Raw genomic sequence first — 23,498 nt, 5'->3', positions numbered from 1 at the left:
ATTATTCCTTGTCATTGATCTACCACTAGAAACAATTCAAAACATGTTTGCAAGACAATTAATTTGATTTGTGAGAATGGGTCAGTGTATGAAAATGATGCAACAACATGCCGGCATGTCATTGAAGGCTGAGGGAATGCAAGCCATCTGCTCTTTGTGACCTTCCACATGCTTAGTTACCTTAGGCATTCTTGAGAGACCTTAACATCAAAGGTAAGGTCATTTCAGCCCTTTGCTATGTTTTTGGCTCTACTGTTGTTCCACCACAGCTGACTTTCCTACTTCACACAAATGGTACTAAAAAATGTGTCGGTAATGGGTACGGAAGCACAACCCAGTTCTGTTCCCGTAGTTCTTCCACCCTACAAAGTCTAGTTGCAAGTCTAATCTAACGTGAATGTTACAGCATAGCCACTGCATTGACAGCATATTTTAAATAGCCTGTAAAAAAAAAAATCCTAAATCTTGCACACTAATACTTTCAGGTAGCAACAACAAACTTGCTGGCTATAATATTGGCCGTGACCAGATGGAGCATTCGGTGTTTTGTGTTGCCAATGATTCAGCAAAACACACGTTTTAAAAACCACTCAGGAAGCCTGCATGCCGACCCTTTAACATAACAAGTTCAAGTTCAAGTTCAAGTTCGGTTTATTTGTCACATACATAGTCATACACAGTACAACACGCAGTGAAATGGTGGAGAGTGCTCTGTCCAAACTGAGGAAGAGAACCAGGGGTGCATAGAGAAAAAAATATATATACAGATAAATATATATTCTATGTATGTACAAAAATATATTAACAATGTATGTACAATATATGTATATTATGATTATATACACAATGTACAATGTATATGGCTGAGTATATATGTACACAATCTACAGAATGTACAGATCCATTGTATAGTACCATATCTACAGTTGTTGTAACAGGTTAATTGAGTATAAATGTAAATCTATATATACAGATGTACAGATATACAGTCATGTTACGTGGTGGTGGTGGTGGTCCCCACAGTTTATCAGTTTCCCTGATTCAGGGCCCGAATGGCCTGTGGGAAGAAGCTCCTCTTCAGTCTCTCTGTTTTGGTCTTCAGGGAGCGGAAGCGCCTCCCTGACCTCAACAGAGAGAAGAGTCTATTGTTGGGATGGGTGGGGTCCTTCACAATTTTCCTGGCCTTGGTTTGGCACCGCTTGTAGTAGGTGGTCTGCAGGTCAGGAAGTTCCGAGTGAGTGATGCGCTCTGCTGAACGCACTACCCTTTGGAGTGCTTGTCTGTCCTGCTTGGTGCCATTTCCAAACCAGACTGTGATGTTCCCCGTGAGGATGCTCTCGATAGTGCAGGTGTAGAAGTTCCGCAGTACCTTGGTGGGCAGTCTGAAGTCCCTTAGGCGTCTGAGGTGGTAAAGACGCTGACGAGCCTTCTTTGCCAGGGAGCTGGTATGGCGGGACCAGGACAGGTCCTGCGAGATGTGAACACCAAGGTACCTGAAACTATCTACTCTCTCCACCGTGGTTCCACTGATCCTCACAGGTTGGTAGTGCCGCTCCTGCTTCTTGCTGCAATCCACGATCAGCTCCTTTGTTTTACTGACGTTTAGGAGGAGATTATTTTCCTGGCACCAGTTTTCCAGGTGTTTAATCTCCTCCAGGTAGGCCCTCTCGTCGTTGTCCAAGATCAGACCCACGACAACGGTGTCATCAGCAAACTTGACAATGGTGTTAGAGCTGGAAGTGGCTGTGCAGTCGTAGGTGTACAGTGAGTAGAGCAGGGGGCTTAGGACACAACCCTGAGGAGCTCCAGTGCTGAGGGTGAGGGTGGATGAGGCGCAGTTGCCCACCCGTAATAATTGTGGTCTGTCTGTTAGGAAGTTGGAGATCCAGTCGCACAGGGATGTATGCAGTCCTAGATCTCCCAACTTAGTAGTGAGTAGGGAGGGAATGATAGTGTTAAATGCTGAACTGTAGTCGACAAATAGCATTTTAACATAATTTCCCCTCCCTTTGTCCAGGTGAGTCAGTGTAGTGTGGAGCAGATGTGCAATCGCATCGTCAGTGGAGCGGTTGTGGCGGTATGCAAACTGCAGTGGGTCCGTGGAGGCTGGCAGTGAAGATGTGATGAAGTCTCTAACTAGCTTTTCAAAGCACTTCATCATGACTGATGTGAGGGCGACAGGGCGGTAGTCATTGAGGTCGGAGGGTCGAGGTTTCTTCGGGACGGGGACGATGGTGGACCGCTTGAAGCTGGACGGGACAATACCGAGCGTCAGGGAGAGATTGAAGATGTCGGTGAATACCGGGGCTAGCTGATCTGCGCAGGCTTTGAGGACCCTCCCGCAGATACCGTCTGGTCCCATCGCCTTCCTGGTATTCACCCTTTTAAACACTCTCCTCACGTCACTCTCCGTGATGATGAGAGGGCGCTGTTCTATGGTGGGCCCCGCGCATGTGCCATTGGCTGCGCCGATAGTGCCATTAGCACTAGCGCCGTTAGCATTGGTGCTGTTAGCACTAGCGCCGTTAGCATTGGTGCTGTTAGCACTAGCGCCGTTAGCATTGGTGCTGTTAGCACTAGCGCTGCTAGATGTAGCCTCGAAGCGAGCAAAGAATGTATTCAGCTCGTTCGCCAGAGACTCATCCGCACTCATCAGCCCAGAGGGTGGGCTCCTGTAGTCCGTGATCATCCGTATTCCCTGCCACAGGGATCTAGAGCCACTCTGCTGGAACTGTGTCTCTAGTTTCTTCCCGTAGCGCCGCTTCGCCTCCCTCACCGCCCTGCGCACTCCGTATGCTGCAGACTTGTACTCGTCCATGTTCCCGCTGATGATCCCCGCATTGTAGGCAGCAGTTTGAGAGTTCAGAGCCTCGCGGATGGTTCTGTCCACCCAGGGCTTCTGGTTGGAAAACTTCTTGATGGTGATTCTTGGGATCGTGTCGTCCACCAGTTTCCCAATAAATCCTACTACTGCCTCCGTAAACTCGCTGACATCATCAGTGCTGCGCCGGAACATGTCCCAGTCCGCGTCATCCAGAGCGTCCTGCAGAGTGGCCACCGATTGGTCTGTCCAGCGCGCGACCTCCCTCTGAACCGGAGCTTCCCGTTTCAGCCATTGTTTATATTTTGGTAGGAGGAAGATGGCGGCGTGGTCCGACTTACCAAACGGTGGCTGAGCTAGTGCCTTGTAGCTGTCCTTGTATGGGGTGTAGCAGTGATCTAGTGTCCTATTTCCCCTGGTGGGGAAGGTTACGTGCTGGTAAAGGTTGGGCACCGCACGCTTGAGGTTAGCGCTGTTGAAATCCCCAACCACAATAAGTGCAGCGTCCCGGTGCTGTGCCTGAAACTGTGTGAGAGCCTCATGAAGTTCCCACAGTGCAGTGTCCATGTTAGCCTGAGGTGGGATGTACACGGTGTTGATGATGACCGAAGTGAACTCCCGAGGAAGGTAGAAAGGACGAAGTTTGAGGTCGAGCAGCTCCAGGTTGGGTGAGCAGGAGCAGGCGAGAGTAACAACGTTGGCATTGTTGCACCAGCTGTTGTTTACCATCACACACACTCCGCCGCCTCTCGATTTCCCCGAATCTGCCGTCCTGTCCATGCGGTGAACCGAGAAGAACTCGGCCGGCAGGATAGCGTGGTTTGGTACCGCTGGGTTCAGCCACGACTCGGTGAAGCAGAGGAGATTGCAATCCCGAATGTCCCTCTGGAACTTTATCCTGGCCCGGAGGTCGTCTAGCTTGTTATCCAGAGACTGGACGTTGGCTAGCAGGATGCTAGGTAAGGGAGCTCGGTGTGCCCGAGCCCTCAGCCTGTTCCAGCGTGTTCCAATTCAAAACATGTTTGCAAGACAATTAATTTGATTTGTGAGAATGGGTCAGTGTATGAAAATGATGCAACAACATGCCGGCATGTCATTGAAGGCTGAGGGAATGCAAGCCATCTGCTCTTTGTGACCTTCCACATGCTTAGTTACCTTAGGCATTCTTGAGAGACCTTAACATCAAAGGTAAGGTCATTTCAGCCCTTTGCTATGTTTTTGGCTCTACTGTTGTTCCACCACAGCTGACTTTCCTACTTCACACAAATGGTACTAAAAAATGTGTCGGTAAAGGGTACGGAAGCACAACCCAGTTCTGTTCCCGTAGTTCTTCCACCCTACAAAGTCTAGTTGCAAGTCTAATCTAACGTGAATGTTACAGCATAGCCACTGCATTGACAGCATATTTTAAATAGCCTGTAAAAAAAAAAAACCTAAATCTTGCACACTAATACTTTCAGGTAGCAACAACAAACTTGCTGGCTATAATATTGGCCGTGACCAGATGGAGCATTCGGTGTTTTGTGTTGCCAATGATTCAGCAAAACACACGTTTTAAAAACCACTCAGGAAGCCCGCATGCCAACCCTTTAACATAACTCCACCAAACTCGCTGGCTATAAACTAGACCTTGGTCAGAGAGAGCTCACTGATGTTCTTAGCCTGTGAAAAACACATTGGCAATGACATGGCAAAATTAACTTTTAAGAAAACCAACAATGTATGTGCAGCAATGATTAAAAATCACTGACGGAGCCCTTTAAATAGCTCTTTGAGTTACCACAGTCATTAGATGCTTCCAGTTAGACCACATAAAAAATGATTGAACAAAGAAAATCGCTACTGTAAACATTGACATATATAACAAACAGCAGAAAATCACACATTCTAATAACTTTGATCTGATATCGCATAGGTTTGTAGAGAATAGTCCCACTTGTAATATTATAAACCTTGGGCATTCCAAACAGTAAAAAAATTACAAATCATGCAACCCTGAAAAAATGTTAACCAAATTTAAACTTACAACAATGCAGTAGAAAAAAAAGATTATTTAACAAGGAGATTTTCACCAAAGAAGAAGCCATTCTTACTTCCTAGTGTGCTTCTTTTGAATATGTAGAACACAGATTACCTAAAACAATGTCACAGTGTTAAAAATGATAAAGTTGTGAAATGCCTGCAAAATGGGTTCAGCGCAACCTGCTGGTCAGAAAGTCTCCAGCCCCTTATATAGAGCAGAGCGAGTCATAGCTGCTTTGGGTAGGTTAATATCCAAGTCATATCCCAAGATTTGTCTCATTATTTATTATGTTGAGTCTCACCTTTTGTGGTGGATTTCACCAATTATTTCTAACGTGGATACATTAGTATATCATTATAAGCAATCTGAGATGTGAAGATAAGTGAATCACACATGCAGAATTTCTAACAATAACCTGTTTTGTATAGGCTGGCTAGCTGACCATTCAGTGAAATTAAATGTGGTTGCTGAACTTGTTGCAGGTGGGTCAATTTAATTTGACTTAATTGTGTTTCATTTTTAACTCAGCCACTTGCCATGATGCATAAATTAATCTGAGAATAATTTGTTCTAGCTGCAAGATAGTGCTGACTTATCCTAGCTATACTTTATATTTAGCTTGAAATAATTGAGGTTCATCGCTAGAGGGTGCTGTTATTTATATATTTTTTTGGATTATTGATCAGGTAAAAACTAAAATGGATGAGATGGACCTTTTCTATGTATCATATGGAATTTGAGTATATGAGTGAATGCTACTATGTAAATGTATAAGAATATGTAGATAAGATTATTATGAGATCATCATTTATAATCAAACACACAACTACCCTATACGATTGTATTAAACAGCTACATGCAAAATCATCCTGGCTGATGAGGTTTTTCCACAATAATGGCTATTAGAATTGTCTCAAAAAATGTTGTTTCTGTAACAGATAGACTGAGTCAAGGATGCATGTGACAAGCCATTTTTCTGTTATCCAAAAACAATCAGAAAACATGGGTTCATGTACATTACCTTACTGATGTATATTTTAAAAGTATTCCAATGCACAGAATAAAATTTTAGTAAATGATAAATATATTTGACCAATGGATGTGTACTAGAAAATAAGAATCGTGACAAAACAAACCGAAAGGTTATCGGGGCATGTATTTCATTTGAGGTGGTGTTGTATTCAGGACATGGAGTGAGTCTGATTCTGAGGAGGAGTGAAACTCTGTAGCCCAGGTAGTTGTTCCAGCATCATACCAAATACACATATTATCACTAGCCCATGACCATCCCCTGTCTGGACACCTAGGTATCAGAAAAATGACAAAACAACAAATTCTACAACATTTCTTTTGGCCATCGATTAGGAGTGATGTTGGACACTGCCGTTCATGCCTTATATGGCCGGAAAACCAAATCAGGTCATTCTGTCTGTTCCTCTGTGCCCCATTCCAGCAGTTGGTGAGCCCTTTGAAAAGGTGTTGGTTGATTGTGTGGGCCCTTTGCCAAAGACCCGTTCTGGGTATTGCTACCTATTGACTATAATGTGTGCTGCCACCACGTAACCTGAGGCAATTCCCCTTCGATAACTAAAATTGAAGAGCTGTTATTAAATTCTGCACTACCTTTGGATTGCCCAAAGTTATACAATCTGACCAAGGCATGAACTTTATGTCACATCTGTTCTCAAAGGTGACAATTGAACTTGGTATACAGCACCAATTCTCCAGTGGGGAGATCTTGCACTCCCACACCCTTTCCTGAATGATCTACCTGCCACATAGCAGTGTCTTGTTTCATGTAGTGCAGAAAGCACATCCTTCTTACCTCCGTGATATCATGGGCATATAAAAACTCTAATCACATCAGATTTAAAATCTTGATGCTGCCCTACAAAGCCAAAAATGGGCCAGGCCCTTGATACATTGAGTCAGTAGTCAAAGCCCGATTCATACCTCAGGTGCTTCGAGCCTCAAGTATGGCTCGGCTTGAAATTCCATGCTCCAAGTCTCATGGAAGACAAGCATTGAGACTCACAGATGGTGAAATGAGCTTCCACTTGCTCTCCTGACAGCAGAGCTCTTGCAGTCTTCAAACACAGACTAAAGACCCATCTATTCATGGAATCTGACAAATGACCCTGCTCCTATATTGACTAACTAAATTAGCACTTATTGTAGGGTAGTATTTATTACACTGATGTTGTCTAACAAACTTTAGTCCTTATGCATTTTGTACTTCTAGGTAACGGCAGTGATCCTTTTATTTCTACAGTATTCTAGATCAGTGGTATATTGGACTCTAAACTACTGTAATGGCTAGGGTGTATTCTATGAGTAAATGACAAAGCCCTTTTGTAAGTCACACTGGATAAAAGTGTCTGCTAAATGCCTTAAATGTAAATGTAATTGGAACAAATACATCTCAAGAATTGACACTGTAGTCCCGAGACAAGTCAAGAGAGAAAATGTACAATCCAAAGTCAAGATGGACAGTTACCAAGCACTACCCTTCACATAATTGTCAAGTCACAATATTTAATGTCATTACAATATTTGACACCAGCAAAGCATTTGATGTAGTTTATGAAATTGACAAAATTTTTCCATGCTCTTCAGTCTTGGCCTTGATGGTATGCATGTTTTGTCATGTCTGCTTAGAGATAATGTCGCCACTGGGCATCAAATTCTCTCCCAGGTGCTTTATCAAAGTATTGATCCACAATGTGCTAGTGTCTTGATTCATATAAGTAGAAAAGAGCAACTGTGGGTGTAGGATTCGATGTTATCATTCCTAAAAAGGGTGCCAAGTCACCGGTTTGTCTGCAGTGCACTAAGAATAGGAATACTCCCTGCCGGGGAAACAACCCAAGAATTTCTGCCTGAGAGGCAGAGATACTATCTAATATACTAACAAGGACAGATGCATGTGTGTTAAAAGAAACTGACTGAGATGTACACATCCCACAGGTTTTGAAGTATTTTGGATCAGTGCACATACAACAGAAAGTTTTTTAAACACATTCTGGTGATGTTGACCCTGTCTTCATTTTCCTCTTTTAACAATGTTGGTGTGCTGGCTTATGATTTGTATTTCTTTTCGAATTCTTGTAAAAATGCAAAATATTCAAAGCATTTTGACTATCCCTGTGTGATAAACACGAGATTGGTCTACACTATGAGTTATGTCATATGCAGCATTTTTATCAAATTTGGCTTTGACTCTGTTTGCAAAATGTCTGATTATTCCATTGCAAATTAATGTACTGAGCTGCACTCTCTTGTCAACATTCAACTTAGGTCAAGCGATATCCTGCACTAATTTATTTCCAATGTGCAAGTTTCATCTTTGTTGACTTACATTTCTGCCCACTTGTACTAACAGCATGCCAGTGAAAACTTTACATGACACCTACATCAGCTAGGTGTGATTTTTTAAAAACAAAAGCAGTGTTCAGGCAAAATTGGTGAGCCACCTTGAGCTGTCCCACGTTTTCACGTGACGTGGAAGACCTTGGAGGCCACATTAGTGTAGTAGGTAGTGCATCAGTCTAATACTCTGACAAGCTTCTGAGCACCTGTTTATCTGGAATTGACATTAGCTTGCTAAAATAGTGAGCAGACCATGCGGGAGAGTCCTGTCTTTGAATTTGCATATCAGGCCATTTGCAACCCTGAATCAATGACACATGGGGACTCATAATTGAGCTTGAAGAAGTCCAAGGACATAACCCACAAGTGCCCAAAGTATGCAACAGCTGCAATGGCCGAGAGATTAAAGCCTTGGTCATAGGGCGACCCTGTCCACTTCTCTGTATAGATAGACCTCATGTTAAGGTAAACATTACCATAGTAAATTCCTTAAAACGTAACATGCCAATTCTGGACCTGGAGAGTTTAGTTCCAAACGGAATGTAAAGCAAGTGCTAAATGAAATGCAATTTTTCAAGAATCTTAGAGCCAGCTGTATACTCTGTGGAAGACTGGATCACCAGGACAGGAAGTGGGCACTCTAGCTCTTTCTTAATTTGGACATCCCTTAGCAAAAACTTTTAAATAGAGAAGGCATGATCTCACCTCCAGCAACTGGTTGAAGTCAAAGTGGGCTTGTCTGGGAATTGAACCCAGGACCTCTCACACCCAAAGCGAGAATCATACCCCTAGACCAACAAGCCGTCATTAAACTCAGTATAGCCCTTTTTTTGACTGGGCAATGTTAAGAAACAGAATTGAGGTGGTCTTTCAGTTCTTTTACTCTTTCATGAAGCGACACTAACATATGGTGCAAGACACCTGTGGATCCAAAGTAAGTATAAAGAGCTCGTTCCCGATTTGAACCTGGAATCCGTCGCACCCTAAGCAAGAATCATACGCCTAGACCAACAAGCCCATTGCATTTGTTTACCTTTGGATTTTTGTCTCATGTCCACATTTGGACACCTTCTGCTCATTTGGCATTCTTGACTTATTACAATTTTCATTTTATTAATTTAGAGTTCTTTTGATGACTGATGACTTTGCAACATTGCAAGGTACATACTTGACAGGTATTATTCCTTGTCATTGATCTACCACTAGAAACAATTCAAAACATGTTTGCAAGACAATTAATTTGATTTGTGAGAATGGGTCAGTGTATGAAAATGATGCAACAACATGCCGGCATGTCATTGAAGGCTGAGGGAATGCAAGCCATCTGCTCTTTGTGACCTTCCACATGCTTAGTTACCTTAGGCATTCTTGAGAGACCTTAACATCAAAGGTAAGGTCATTTCAGCCCTTTGCTATGTTTTTGGCTCTACTGTTGTTCCACCACAGCTGACTTTCCTACTTCACACAAATGGTACTAAAAAATGTGTCGGTAAAGGGTACGGAAGCACAACCCAGTTCTGTTCCCGTAGTTCTTCCACCCTACAAAGTCTAGTTGCAAGTCTAATCTAACGTGAATGTTACAGCATAGCCACTGCATTGACAGCATATTTTAAATAGCCTGTAAAAAAAAAAAACCTAAATCTTGCACACTAATACTTTCAGGTAGCAACAACAAACTTGCTGGCTATAATATTGGCCGTGACCAGATGGAGCATTCGGTGTTTTGTGTTGCCAATGATTCAGCAAAACACACGTTTTAAAAACCACTCAGGAAGCCCGCATGCCAACCCTTTAACATAACTCCACCAAACTCGCTGGCTATAAACTAGACCTTGGTCAGAGAGAGCTCACTGATGTTCTTAGCCTGTGAAAAACACATTGGCAATGACATGGCAAAATTAACTTTTAAGAAAACCAACAATGTATGTGCAGCAATGATTAAAAATCACTGACGGAGCCCTTTAAATAGCTCTTTGAGTTACCACAGTCATTAGATGCTTCCAGTTAGACCACATAAAAAATGATTGAACAAAGAAAATCGCTACTGTAAACATTGACATATATAACAAACAGCAGAAAATCACACATTCTAATAACTTTGATCTGATATCGCATAGGTTTGTAGAGAATAGTCCCACTTGTAATATTATAAACCTTGGGCATTCCAAACAGTAAAAAAATTACAAATCATGCAACCCTGAAAAAATGTTAACCAAATTTAAACTTACAACAATGCAGTAGAAAAAAAAGATTATTTAACAAGGAGATTTTCACCAAAGAAGAAGCCATTCTTACTTCCTAGTGTGCTTCTTTTGAATATGTAGAACACAGATTACCTAAAACAATGTCACAGTGTTAAAAATGATAAAGTTGTGAAATGCCTGCAAAATGGGTTCAGCGCAACCTGCTGGTCAGAAAGTCTCCAGCCCCTTATATAGAGCAGAGCGAGTCATAGCTGCTTTGGGTAGGTTAATATCCAAGTCATATCCCAAGATTTGTCTCATTATTTATTATGTTGAGTCTCACCTTTTGTGGTGGATTTCACCAATTATTTCTAACGTGGATACATTAGTATATCATTATAAGCAATCTGAGATGTGAAGATAAGTGAATCACACATGCAGAATTTCTAACAATAACCTGTTTTGTATAGGCTGGCTAGCTGACCATTCAGTGAAATTAAATGTGGTTGCTGAACTTGTTGCAGGTGGGTCAATTTAATTTGACTTAATTGTGTTTCATTTTTAACTCAGCCACTTGCCATGATGCATAAATTAATCTGAGAATAATTTGTTCTAGCTGCAAGATAGTGCTGACTTATCCTAGCTATACTTTATATTTAGCTTGAAATAATTGAGGTTCATCGCTAGAGGGTGCTGTTATTTATATATTTTTTTGGATTATTGATCAGGTAAAAACTAAAATGGATGAGATGGACCTTTTCTATGTATCATATGGAATTTGAGTATATGAGTGAATGCTACTATGTAAATGTATAAGAATATGTAGATAAGATTATTATGAGATCATCATTTATAATCAAACACACAACTACCCTATACGATTGTATTAAACAGCTACATGCAAAATCATCCTGGCTGATGAGGTTTTTCCACAATAATGGCTATTAGAATTGTCTCAAAAAATGTTGTTTCTGTAACAGATAGACTGAGTCAAGGATGCATGTGACAAGCCATTTTTCTGTTATCCAAAAACAATCAGAAAACATGGGTTCATGTACATTACCTTACTGATGTATATTTTAAAAGTATTCCAATGCACAGAATAAAATTTTAGTAAATGATAAATATATTTGACCAATGGATGTGTACTAGAAAATAAGAATCGTGACAAAACAAACCGAAAGGTTATCGGGGCATGTATTTCATTTGAGGTGGTGTTGTATTCAGGACATGGAGTGAGTCTGATTCTGAGGAGGAGTGAAACTCTGTAGCCCAGGTAGTTGTTCCAGCATCATACCAAATACACATATTATCACTAGCCCATGACCATCCCCTGTCTGGACACCTAGGTATCAGAAAAATGACAAAACAACAAATTCTACAACATTTCTTTTGGCCATCGATTAGGAGTGATGTTGGACACTGCCGTTCATGCCTTATATGGCCGGAAAACCAAATCAGGTCATTCTGTCTGTTCCTCTGTGCCCCATTCCAGCAGTTGGTGAGCCCTTTGAAAAGGTGTTGGTTGATTGTGTGGGCCCTTTGCCAAAGACCCGTTCTGGGTATTGCTACCTATTGACTATAATGTGTGCTGCCACCACGTAACCTGAGGCAATTCCCCTTCGATAACTAAAATTGAAGAGCTGTTATTAAATTCTGCACTACCTTTGGATTGCCCAAAGTTATACAATCTGACCAAGGCATGAACTTTATGTCACATCTGTTCTCAAAGGTGACAATTGAACTTGGTATACAGCACCAATTCTCCAGTGGGGAGATCTTGCACTCCCACACCCTTTCCTGAATGATCTACCTGCCACATAGCAGTGTCTTGTTTCATGTAGTGCAGAAAGCACATCCTTCTTACCTCCGTGATATCATGGGCATATAAAAACTCTAATCACATCAGATTTAAAATCTTGATGCTGCCCTACAAAGCCAAAAATGGGCCAGGCCCTTGATACATTGAGTCAGTAGTCAAAGCCCGATTCATACCTCAGGTGCTTCGAGCCTCAAGTATGGCTCGGCTTGAAATTCCATGCTCCAAGTCTCATGGAAGACAAGCATTGAGACTCACAGATGGTGAAATGAGCTTCCACTTGCTCTCCTGACAGCAGAGCTCTTGCAGTCTTCAAACACAGACTAAAGACCCATCTATTCATGGAATCTGACAAATGACCCTGCTCCTATATTGACTAACTAAATTAGCACTTATTGTAGGGTAGTATTTATTACACTGATGTTGTCTAACAAACTTTAGTCCTTATGCATTTTGTACTTCTAGGTAACGGCAGTGATCCTTTTATTTCTACAGTATTCTAGATCAGTGGTATATTGGACTCTAAACTACTGTAATGGCTAGGGTGTATTCTATGAGTAAATGACAAAGCCCTTTTGTAAGTCACACTGGATAAAAGTGTCTGCTAAATGCCTTAAATGTAAATGTAATTGGAACAAATACATCTCAAGAATTGACACTGTAGTCCCGAGACAAGTCAAGAGAGAAAATGTACAATCCAAAGTCAAGATGGACAGTTACCAAGCACTACCCTTCACATAATTGTCAAGTCACAATATTTAATGTCATTACAATATTTGACACCAGCAAAGCATTTGATGTAGTTTATGAAATTGACAAAATTTTTCCATGCTCTTCAGTCTTGGCCTTGATGGTATGCATGTTTTGTCATGTCTGCTTAGAGATAATGTCGCCACTGGGCATCAAATTCTCTCCCAGGTGCTTTATCAAAGTATTGATCCACAATGTGCTAGTGTCTTGATTCATATAAGTAGAAAAGAGCAACTGTGGGTGTAGGATTCGATGTTATCATTCCTAAAAAGGGTGCCAAGTCACCGGTTTGTCTGCAGTGCACTAAGAATAGGAATACTCCCTGCCGGGGAAACAACCCAAGAATTTCTGCCTGAGAGGCAGAGATACTATCTAATATACTAACAAGGACAGATGCATGTGTGTTAAAAGAAACTGACTGAGATGTACACATCCCACAGGTTTTGAAGTATTTTGGATCAGTGCACATACAACAGAAAGTTTTTTAAACACATTCTGGTGATGTTGACCCTGTCTTCATTTTCCTCTTTTAACAATGTTGGTGTGCTGGCTTATGATTTGTATTTCTTTTCGAATTCTTGTAAAAATGCAAAATATTCAAAGCATTTTGACTATCCCTGTGTGATAAACACGAGATTGGTCTACACTATGAGTTATGTCATATGCAGCATTTTTATCAAATTTGGCTTTGACTCTGTTTGCAAAATGTCTGATTATTCCATTGCAAATTAATGTACTGAGCTGCACTCTCTTGTCAACATTCAACTTAGGTCAAGCGATATCCTGCACTAATTTATTTCCAATGTGCAAGTTTCATCTTTGTTGACTTACATTTCTGCCCACTTGTACTAACAGCATGCCAGTGAAAACTTTACATGACACCTACATCAGCTAGGTGTGATTTTTTAAAAACAAAAGCAGTGTTCAGGCAAAATTGGTGAGCCACCTTGAGCTGTCCCACGTTTTCACGTGACGTGGAAGACCTTGGAGGCCACATTAGTGTAGTAGGTAGTGCATCAGTCTAATACTCTGACAAGCTTCTGAGCACCTGTTTATCTGGAATTGACATTAGCTTGCTAAAATAGTGAGCAGACCATGCGGGAGAGTCCTGTCTTTGAATTTGCATATCAGGCCATTTGCAACCCTGAATCAATGACACATGGGGACTCATAATTGAGCTTGAAGAAGTCCAAGGACATAACCCACAAGTGCCCAAAGTATGCAACAGCTGCAATGGCCGAGAGATTAAAGCCTTGGTCATAGGGCGACCCTGTCCACTTCTCTGTATAGATAGACCTCATGTTAAGGTAAACATTACCATAGTAAATTCCTTAAAACGTAACATGCCAATTCTGGACCTGGAGAGTTTAGTTCCAAACGGAATGTAAAGCAAGTGCTAAATGAAATGCAATTTTTCAAGAATCTTAGAGCCAGCTGTATACTCTGTGGAAGACTGGATCACCAGGACAGGAAGTGGGCACTCTAGCTCTTTCTTAATTTGGACATCCCTTAGCAAAAACTTTTAAATAGAGAAGGCATGATCTCACCTCCAGCAACTGGTTGAAGTCAAAGTGGGCTTGTCTGGGAATTGAACCCAGGACCTCTCACACCCAAAGCGAGAATCATACCCCTAGACCAACAAGCCGTCATTAAACTCAGTATAGCCCTTTTTTTGACTGGGCAATGTTAAGAAACAGAATTGAGGTGGTCTTTCAGTTCTTTTACTCTTTCATGAAGCGACACTAACATATGGTGCAAGACACCTGTGGATCCAAAGTAAGTATAAAGAGCTCGTTCCCGATTTGAACCTGGAATCCGTCGCACCCTAAGCAAGAATCATACGCCTAGACCAACAAGCCCATTGCATTTGTTTACCTTTGGATTTTTGTCTCATGTCCACATTTGGACACCTTCTGCTCATTTGGCATTCTTGACTTATTACAATTTTCATTTTATTAATTTAGAGTTCTTTTGATGACTGATGACTTTGCAACATTGCAAGGTACATACTTGACAGGTATTATTCCTTGTCATTGATCTACCACTAGAAACAATTCAAAACATGTTTGCAAGACAATTAATTTGATTTGTGAGAATGGGTCAGTGTATGAAAATGATGCAACAACATGCCGGCATGTCATTGAAGGCTGAGGGAATGCAAGCCATCTGCTCTTTGTGACCTTCCACATGCTTAGTTACCTTAGGCATTCTTGAGAGACCTTAACATCAAAGGTAAGGTCATTTCAGCCCTTTGCTATGTTTTTGGCTCTACTGTTGTTCCACCACAGCTGACTTTCCTACTTCACACAAATGGTACTAAAAAATGTGTCGGTAAAGGGTACGGAAGCACAACCCAGTTCTGTTCCCATAGTTCTTCCACCCTACAAAGTCTAGTTGCAAGTCTAATCTAACGTGAATGTTACAGCATAGCCACTGCATTGACAGCATATTTTAAATAGCCTGTAAAAAAAAAAAACCTAAATCTTGCACACTAATACTTTCAGGTAGCAACAACAAACTTGCTGGCTATAATATTGGCCGTGACCAGATGGAGCATTCGGTGTTTTGTGTTGCCAATGATTCAGCAAAACACACGTTTTAAAAACCACTCAGGAAGCCCGCATGCCAACCCTTTAACATAACTCCACCAAACTCGCTGGCTATAAACTAGACCTTGGTCAGAGAGAGCTCACTGATGTTCTTAGCCTGTGAAAAACACATTGGCAATGACATGGCAAAATTAACTTTTAAGAAAACCAACAATGTATGTGCAGCAATGATTAAAAATCACTGACGGAGCCCTTTAAATAGCTCTTTGAGTTACCACAGTCATTAGATGCTTCCAGTTAGACCACATAAAAAAATGATTGAACAAAGAAAATCGCTACTGTAAACATTGACATATATAACAAACAGCAGAAAATCACACATTCTAATAACTTTGATCTGATATCGCATAGGTTTGTAGAGAATAGTCCCACTTGTAATATTATAAACCTTGGGCATTCCAAACAGTAAAAAAATTACAAATCATGCAACCCTGAAAAAATGTTAACCAAATTTAAACTTACAACAATGCAGTAGAAAAAAAAGATTATTTAACAAGGAGATTTTCACCAAAGAAGAAGCCATTCTTACTTCCTAGTGTGCTTCTTTTGAATATGTAGAACACAGATTACCTAAAACAATGTCACAGTGTTAAAAATGATAAAGTTGTGAAATGCCTGCAAAATGGGTTCAGCGCAACCTGCTGGTCAGAAAGTCTCCAGCCCCTTATATAGAGCAGAGCGAGTCATAGCTGCTTTGGGTAGGTTAATATCCAAGTCATATCCCAAGATTTGTCTCATTATTTATTATGTTGAGTCTCACCTTTTGTGGTGGATTTCACCAATTATTTCTAACGTGGATACATTAGTATATCATTATAAGCAATCTGAGATGTGAAGATAAGTGAATCACACATGCAGAATTTCTAACAATAACCTGTTTTGTATAGGCTGGCTAGCTGACCATTCAGTGAAATTAAATGTGGTTGCTGAACTTGTTGCAGGTGGGTCAATTTAATTTGACTTAATTGTGTTTCATTTTTAACTCAGCCACTTGCCATGATGCATAAATTAATCTGAGAATAATTTGTTCTAGCTGCAAGATAGTGCTGACTTATCCTAGCTATACTTTATATTTAGCTTGAAATAATTGAGGTTCATCGCTAGAGGGTGCTGTTATTTATATATTTTTTTGGATTATTGATCAGGTAAAAACTAAAATGGATGAGGTGGACCTTTTCTATGTATCATATGGAATTTGAGTATATGAGTGAATGCTACTATGTAAATGTATAAGAATATGTAGATAAGATTATTATGAGATCATCATTTATAATCAAACACACAACTACCCTATACGATTGTATTAAACAGCTACATGCAAAATCATCCTGGCTGATGAGGTTTTTCCACAATAATGGCTATTAGAATTGTCTCAAAAAATGTTGTTTCTGTAACAGATAGACTGAGTCAAGGATGCACGTGACAAGCCATTTTTCTGTTATCCAAAAACAATCAGAAAACATGGGTTCATGTACATTACCTTACTGATGTATATTTTAAAAGTATTCCAATGCACAGAATAAAATTTTAGTAAATGATAAATATATTTGACCAATGGATGTGTACTAGAAAATAAGAATCGTGACAAAACAAACCGAAAGGTTATCGGCGCATGTATTTCATTTGAGGTGGTGTTGTATTCAGGACATGGAGTGAGTCTGATTCTGAGGAGGAGTGAAACTCTGTAGCCCAGGTAGTTGTTCCAGCATCATACCAAATACACATATTATCACTAGCCCATGACCATCCCCTGTCTGGACACCTAGGTATCAGAAAAATGACAAAACAACAAATTCTACAACATTTCTTTTGGCCATCGATTAGGAGTGATGTTGGACACTGCCGTTCATGCCTTACATGGCCGGAAAACCAAATCAGGTCATTCTGTCTGTTCCTCTGTGCCCCATTCCAGCAGTTGGTGAGCCCTTTGAAAAGGTGTTGGTTGATTGTGTGGGCCCTTTGCCAAAGACCCGTTCTGGGCATTGCTACCTATTGACTATAATGTGTGCTGCCACCACGTAACCTGAGGCAATTCCCCTTCGATAACTAAAATTGAAGAGCTGTTATTAAATTCTGCACTACCTTTGGATTGCCCAAAGTTATACAATCTGACCAAGGCATGAACTTTATGTCACATCTGTTCTCAAAGGTGACAATTGAACTTGGTATACAGCACCAATTCTCCAGTGGGGAGATCTTGCACTCCCACACCCTTTCCTGAATGATCTACCTGCCACATAGCAGTGTCTTGTTTCATGTAGTGCAGAAAGCACATCCTTCTTACCTCCGTGATATCATGGGCATATAAAAACTCTAATCACATCAGATTTAAAATCTTGATGCTGCCCTACAAAGCCAAAAATGGGCCAGGCCCTTGATACATTGAGTCAGTAGTCAAAGCCCGATTCATACCTCAGGTGCTTCGAGCCTCAAGTATGGCTCGGCTTGAAATTCCATGCTCCAAGTCTCATGGAAGACAAGCATTGAGACTCACAGATGGTGAAATGAGCTTCCACTTGCTCTCCTGACAGCAGAGCTCTTGCAGTCTTCAAACACAGACTAAAGACCCATCTATTCATGGAATCTGACAAATGACCCTGCTCCTATATTGACTAACTAAATTAGCACTTATTGTAGGGTAGTATTTATTACACTGATGTTGTCTAACAAACTTTAGTCCTTATGCATTTTGTACTTCTAGGTAACGGCAGTGATCCTTTTATTTCTACAGTATTCTAGATCAGTGGTATATTGGACTCTAAACTACTGTAATGGCTAGGGTGTATTCTATGAGTAAATGACAAAGCCCTTTTGTAAGTCACACTGGATAAAAGTGTCTGCTAAATGCCTTAAATGTAAATGTAATTGGAACAAATACATCTCAAGAATTGACACTGTAGTCCCGAGACAAGTCAAGAGAGAAAATGTACAATCCAAAGTCAAGATGGACAGTTACCAAGCACTACCCTTCACATAATTGTCAAGTCACAATATTTAATGTCATTACAATATTTGACACCAGCAAAGCATTTGATGTAGTTTATGAAATTGACAAAATTTTTCCATGCTCTTCAGTCTTGGCCTTGATGGTATGCATGTTTTGTCATGTCTGCTTAGAGATAATGTCGCCACTGGGCATCAAATTCTCTCCCAGGTGCTTTATCAAAGTATTGATCCACAATGTGCTAGTGTCTTGATTCATATAAGTAGAAAAGAGCAACTGTGGGTGTAGGATTCGATGTTATCATTCCTAAAAAGGGTGCCAAGTCACCGGTTTGTCTGCAGTGCACTAAGAATAGGAATACTCCCTGCCGGGGAAACAACCCAAGAATTTCTGCCTGAGAGGCAGAGATACTATCTAATATACTAACAAGGACAGATGCATGTGTGTTAAAAGAAACTGACTGAGATGTACACATCCCACAGGTTTTGAAGTATTTTGGATCAGTGCACATACAACAGAAAGTTTTTTAAACACATTCTGGTGATGTTGACCCTGTCTTCATTTTCCTCTTTTAACAATGTTGGTGTGCTGGCTTATGATTTGTATTTCTTTTCGAATTCTTGTAAAAATGCAAAATATTCAAAGCATTTTGACTATCCCTGTGTGATAAACACGAGATTGGTCTACACTATGAGTTATGTCATATGCAGCATTTTTATCAAATTTGGCTTTGACTCTGTTTGCAAAATGTCTGATTATTCCATTGCAAATTAATGTACTGAGCTGCACTCTCTTGTCAACATTCAACTTAGGTCAAGCGATATCCTGCACTAATTTATTTCCAATGTGCAAGTTTCATCTTTGTTGACTTACATTTCTGCCCACTTGTACTAACAGCATGCCAGTGAAAACTTTACATGACACCTACATCAGCTAGGTGTGATTTTTTAAAAACAAAAGCAGTGTTCAGGCAAAATTGGTGAGCCACCTTGAGCTGTCCCACGTTTTCACGTGACGTGGAAGACCTTGGAGGCCACATTAGTGTAGTAGGTAGTGCATCAGTCTAATACTCTGACAAGCTTCTGAGCACCTGTTTATCTGGAATTGACATTAGCTTGCTAAAATAGTGAGCAGACCATGCGGGAGAGTCCTGTCTTTGAATTTGCATATCAGGCCATTTGCAACCCTGAATCAATGACACATGGGGACTCATAATTGAGCTTGAAGAAGTCCAAGGACATAACCCACAAGTGCCCAAAGTATGCAACAGCTGCAATGGCCGAGAGATTAAAGCCTTGGTCATAGGGCGACCCTGTCCACTTCTCTGTATAGATAGACCTCATGTTAAGGTAAACATTACCATAGTAAATTCCTTAAAACGTAACATGCCAATTCTGGACCTGGAGAGTTTAGTTCCAAACGGAATGTAAAGGAAGTGCTAAATGAAATGCAATTTTTCAAGAATAATAGAGCCAGCTGTATACTCTGTGGAAGACTGGATCACCAGGACAGGAAGTGGGCACTCTAGCTCTTTCTTAATTTGGACATCCCTTAGCAAAAACGTTTAAATAGAGAAGGCATGATCTCACCTCCAGCAACTGGTTGAAGTCAAAGTGGGCTTGTCTGGGAATTGAACCCAGGACCTCTCACACCCAAAGCAAGAATCATACCCCTAGACCAACAAGCCATCATTAAACTCAGTATAGCCCTTTTTTTGACTGGGCAATGTTAAGAAACAGAATTGAGGTGGTCTTTCAGTTCTTTTACTCTTTCATGAAGCGACACTAACATATGGTGCAAGACACCTGTGGATCCAAAGTAAGTATAAAGAGCTCGTTCCCGATTTGAACCTGGAATCCGTCGCACCCTAAGCAAGAATCATACGCCTAGACCAACAAGCCCATTGCATTTGTTTACCTTTGGATTTTTGTCTCATGTCCACATTTGGACACCTTCTGCTCATTTGGCATTCTTGACTTATTACAATTTTCATTTTATTAATTTAGAGTTCTTTTGATGACTGATGACTTTGCAACATTGCAAGGTACATACTTGACAGGTATTATTCCTTGTCATTGATCTACCACTAGAAACAATTCAAAACATGTTTGCAAGATAATTAATTTGATTTGTGAGAATGGGTCAGTGTATGAAAATGATGCAACAACATGCCGGCATGTCATTGAAGGCTGAGGGAATGCAAGCCATCTGCTCTTTGTGACCTTCCACATGCTTAGTTACCTTAGGCATTCTTGAGAGACCTTAACATCAAAGGTAAGGTCATTTCAGCCCTTTGCTATGTTTTTGGCTCTACTGTTGTTCCACCACAGCTGACTTTCCTACTTCACACAAATGGTACTAAAAAATGTGTCGGTAAAGGGTACGGAAGCACAACCCAGTTCTGTTCCCGTAGTTCTTCCACCCTACAAAGTCTAGTTGCAAGTCTAATCTAACGTGAATGTTACAGCATAGCCACTGCATTGACAGCATATTTTAAATAGCCTGTAAAAAAAAAAAACCTAAATCTTGCACACTAATACTTTCAGGTAGCAACAACAAACTTGCTGGCTATAATATTGGCCGTGACCAGATGGAGCATTCGGTGTTTTGTGTTGCCAATGATTCAGCAAAACACACGTTTTAAAAACCACTCAGGAAGCCCGCATGCCAACCCTTTAACATAACTCCACCAAACTCGCTGGCTATAAACTAGACCTTGGTCAGAGAGAGCTCACTGATGTTCTTAGCCTGTGAAAAACACATTGGCAATGACATGGCAAAATTAACTTTTAAGAAAACCAACAATGTATGTGCAGCAATGATTAAAAATCACTGACGGAGCCCTTTAAATAGCTCTTTGAGTTACCACAGTCATTAGATGCTTCCAGTTAGACCACATAAAAAATGATTGAACAAAGAAAATCGCTACTGTAAACATTGACATATATAACAAACAGCAGAAAATCACACATTCTAATAACTTTGATCTGATATCGCATAGGTTTGTAGAGAATAGTCCCACTTGTAATATTATAAACCTTGGGCATTCCAAACAGTAAAAAAATTACAAATCATGCAACCCTGAAAAAATGTTAACCAAATTTAAACTTACAACAATGCAGTAGAAAAAAAAGATTATTTAACAAGGAGATTTTCACCAAAGAAGAAGCCATTCTTACTTCCTAGTGTGCTTCTTTTGAATATGTAGAACACAGATTACCTAAAACAATGTCACAGTGTTAAAAATGATAAAGTTGTGAAATGCCTGCAAAATGGGTTCAGCGCAACCTGCTGGTCAGAAAGTCTCCAGCCCCTTATATAGAGCAGAGCGAGTCATAGCTGCTTTGGGTAGGTTAATATCCAAGTCATATCCCAAGATTTGTCTCATTATTTATTATGTTGAGTCTCACCTTTTGTGGTGGATTTCACCAATTATTTCTAACGTGGATACATTAGTATATCATTATAAGCAATCTGAGATGTGAAGATAAGTGAATCACACATGCAGAATTTCTAACAATAACCTGTTTTGTATAGGCTGGCTAGCTGACCATTCAGTGAAATTAAATGTGGTTGCTGAACTTGTTGCAGGTGGGTCAATTTAATTTGACTTAATTGTGTTTCATTTTTAACTCAGCCACTTGCCATGATGCATAAATTAATCTGAGAATAATTTGTTCTAGCTGCAAGATAGTGCTGACTTATCCTAGCTATACTTTATATTTAGCTTGAAATAATTGAGGTTCATCGCTAGAGGGTGCTGTTATTTATATATTTTTTTGGATTATTGATCAGGTAAAAACTAAAATGGATGAGGTGGACCTTTTCTATGTATCATATGGAATTTGAGTATATGAGTGAATGCTACTATGTAAATGTATAAGAATATGTAGATAAGATTATTATGAGATCATCATTTATAATCAAACACACAACTACCCTATACGATTGTATTAAACAGCTACATGCAAAATCATCCTGGCTGATGAGGTTTTTCCACAATAATGGCTATTAGAATTGTCTCAAAAAATGTTGTTTCTGTAACAGATAGACTGAGTCAAGGATGCACGTGACAAGCCATTTTTCTGTTATCCAAAAACAATCAGAAAACATGGGTTCATGTACATTACCTTACTGATGTATATTTTAAAAGTATTCCAATGCACAGAATAAAATTTTAGTAAATGATAAATATATTTGACCAATGGATGTGTACTAGAAAATAAGAATCGTGACAAAACAAACCGAAAGGTTATCGGCGCATGTATTTCATTTGAGGTGGTGTTGTATTCAGGACATGGAGTGAGTCTGATTCTGAGGAGGAGTGAAACTCTGTAGCCCAGGTAGTTGTTCCAGCATCATACCAAATACACATATTATCACTAGCCCATGACCATCCCCTGTCTGGACACCTAGGTATCAGAAAAATGACAAAACAACAAATTCTACAACATTTCTTTTGGCCATCGATTAGGAGTGATGTTGGACACTGCCGTTCATGCCTTACATGGCCGGAAAACCAAATCAGGTCATTCTGTCTGTTCCTCTGTGCCCCATTCCAGCAGTTGGTGAGCCCTTTGAAAAGGTGTTGGTTGATTGTGTGGGCCCTTTGCCAAAGACCCGTTCTGGGCATTGCTACCTATTGACTATAATGTGTGCTGCCACCACGTAACCTGAGGCAATTCCCCTTCGATAACTAAAATTGAAGAGCTGTTATTAAATTCTGCACTACCTTTGGATTGCCCAAAGTTATACAATCTGACCAAGGCATGAACTTTATGTCACATCTGTTCTCAAAGGTGACAATTGAACTTGGTATACAGCACCAATTCTCCAGTGGGGAGATCTTGCACTCCCACACCCTTTCCTGAATGATCTACCTGCCACATAGCAGTGTCTTGTTTCATGTAGTGCAGAAAGCACATCCTTCTTACCTCCGTGATATCATGGGCATATAAAAACTCTAATCACATCAGATTT

At 40.4% G+C, this 23,498-nt stretch overlaps 3 non-coding genes across 3 annotated transcripts; all 3 read right to left on the bottom strand.

The window, feature by feature from the left end:
* Positions 1–8,944: 8,944 nt before the first annotated feature.
* On the bottom strand, positions 8,945–9,016 carry trnap-ugg (transfer RNA proline (anticodon UGG)). The gene has a single exon. It is a non-coding gene; the product is annotated as a tRNA-Pro (tRNA).
* A 5,522-nt stretch (positions 9,017–14,538) lies between these two features.
* Positions 14,539–14,610, bottom strand: trnap-ugg (transfer RNA proline (anticodon UGG)). Its single transcript has one exon. It is a non-coding gene; the product is annotated as a tRNA-Pro (tRNA).
* A 5,523-nt stretch (positions 14,611–20,133) lies between these two features.
* Positions 20,134–20,205, bottom strand: trnap-ugg (transfer RNA proline (anticodon UGG)). Its single transcript has one exon. It is a non-coding gene; the product is annotated as a tRNA-Pro (tRNA).
* Between the last annotated feature and the right edge of the window lie 3,293 nt (positions 20,206–23,498).

This window comes from Electrophorus electricus, chromosome 15 (genome assembly GCF_041902795.1).
Source record: "Electrophorus electricus isolate QZ-2024a chromosome 15, ASM4190279v1, whole genome shotgun sequence".
In the NCBI taxonomy this organism is placed as follows: domain Eukaryota; kingdom Metazoa; phylum Chordata; class Actinopteri; order Gymnotiformes; family Gymnotidae; genus Electrophorus; species Electrophorus electricus.
This window is presented reverse-complemented; position numbering and strand designations above follow the sequence as displayed.